At 40.1% G+C, this 2,004-nt stretch overlaps 1 long non-coding RNA gene across 1 annotated transcript; it reads left to right on the top strand.

Moving 5' to 3' along the window:
* Positions 1-314: 314 nt before the first annotated feature.
* Positions 315-1,531, top strand: LOC120658879. The gene is made up of 2 exons (XR_005668872.1): positions 315-372; positions 1,318-1,531. It is a non-coding gene; the product is annotated as an uncharacterized LOC120658879 (long non-coding RNA).
* The last annotated feature ends 473 nt before the right edge of the window (positions 1,532-2,004 follow it).

Here is a 2,004-nt window from a genome sequence, read left to right as displayed (position 1 = left end):
CTACACTCCAAGTTTCATATAGGTTCAAGCTCGAGAGGGGATTTTTCCCTGCTGCTGGCCTGTCTGCCTGATCAGACCGGTCCAGGCAGCTGACAGCAGGGTTAAGTGCCGAATTTTGAAGAAATGCCTATTCACCCCCCCCCCCCGCCGCCTCTAGGCTACGACATCGTGTGATCAAGATCCTTTCACTGCTGCGGGAGGCAAAGCAATGGGCGGCTAGGGCGGCTAATCAGCGTCTAGCGCGAACTGCCTCAGGTGACGAGCAGTGGCCAGTACTACTGGCCACGAGGGCGATGGAGCGGCCGACATGCGCAGCCAGCACGCACAACTTCTCCATTATGTTATGAGATTATTTCCTTCTTCCTTCGACTGGTACATTAATTAAGCCTATGCTCCTTGTTTCTAGTTCATGCAGTGAGAATTTTCTATTTGACTTTTTGCACGTGAGTTATGCTCTGAATGGATTGATGGGGAGGGGACCGTTTAAGACTTTAGAAAATTAATACATGCTTGACAATCTAGTTGTATATAATTTGCTATGCATTATAGCTAATTATATGATAATTTGATTTGCATACAATTACCAGTCCATGTTTGTACCAAAATTCAGACCATGTCTCTGAACTTCTTGTAGCAATAAACACCCTGAAATTTTTGTAGGATATCTTGCTAGTGATGGGCTTTTTGCTACTTTCCTGGTTCACTTCACACTGATGATAACTAAAATTTTGTTTGTGGTTGCTAGTCCGGGGTGGTTTTTATTGGAACATGAGAATGGTGTTTGGCAGGTTTGTTTGCATCATTGCAGCATAATATATGTTCATGTTCGTATAGCTATAGTTGATGTTGAGATTGTGGCTAGTTTCAGTAGTGCTTGCTGCTCACTTCCCCCCTGCATGTGTCTATTTTGGTGTTAATTCTTGGTGTAACACATGCTAACTAAAGAAACTATAAATCTGATATATGTTTTTTAAATATTGACTTTTAAAATTACAAGAGATATCTGATAGCTCTGAACTTGTGTGAAGTATTCATGATGTGTATAAGAACAGCTAAGGACTAATCATGCCATGTTTTTTATTATCAAATCATGAATTATAGCTACCTGAATTGAAACGCTTAGTGCCTAGTAGTTAGCTGTTTTGAGTATATTCCATATTCGTCTCAACATATAAGTGAATAGTTGATTGTTAGTTCTGACTTATGAAGTAGTAATCCAAATGCTTTTCTATTCAAGTTAAGAATGAGTAAAGTCAATCTTGGTTGAGAAAAGTAATGCACCAGTTGTACTCACCATGTTTGCTATATCATATGCAGGCCTGCAATTAAAAGCTGAGAAGGATGCAAAACTTGAGCTCGTGCTTGAAACATGGGTTTGCTTGAAGCTTCTTTTTTTGCAGTACTGTGAGATTTTGTTCCAGATTAACTGGAATTAGACTGAATTCATGCTGAATTGAGAAACTTTGATGTTGTATGTATGTGATGAGATATTGGAACATAATTTATTTATATATTGGTTGGTTTATATCTTGATTTGGATTGAAATGGTAATTAATTGATCAGAAAAATGGGCCCTGCTTTTTTTCATGAACTTTGGTATTAATCTTGGGCTGAAATCATGTTAGCCAGAATTAATCTAGGCCTGAAATCAGGCCCAACTTGGTGGCCCACTTTAAATTCGGCCCATCAACTCATGGACTGTGCTGCTGATGTCACTCGCCACGTCACCTGCCATGTCGATTGCCACGTCACCTACCATGTCAATGCCATGTCAGTAGCCATGTCATTGACCACGTCATCATTGCTATCACGTCATCCTCCATGTCATCAATGTGTGACATGGCAATTGAATCTGTAACAAAAAATTATACTGTTCGTGATGTTTATTTTCATCATAGAAAACAGACTTGGGTTGGGCTTCAGGGGACCCGGAGACATTCTATGACGGTTTTAAAACGTCATGGATCAAGCAATCCATGACGAAAATTTAAGAAACGTCACGAG

This window comes from Panicum virgatum, chromosome 2N, assembly GCF_016808335.1.
Source record: "Panicum virgatum strain AP13 chromosome 2N, P.virgatum_v5, whole genome shotgun sequence".
Lineage (NCBI taxonomy): Eukaryota > Viridiplantae > Streptophyta > Magnoliopsida > Poales > Poaceae > Panicum > Panicum virgatum.
This window is presented reverse-complemented; position numbering and strand designations above follow the sequence as displayed.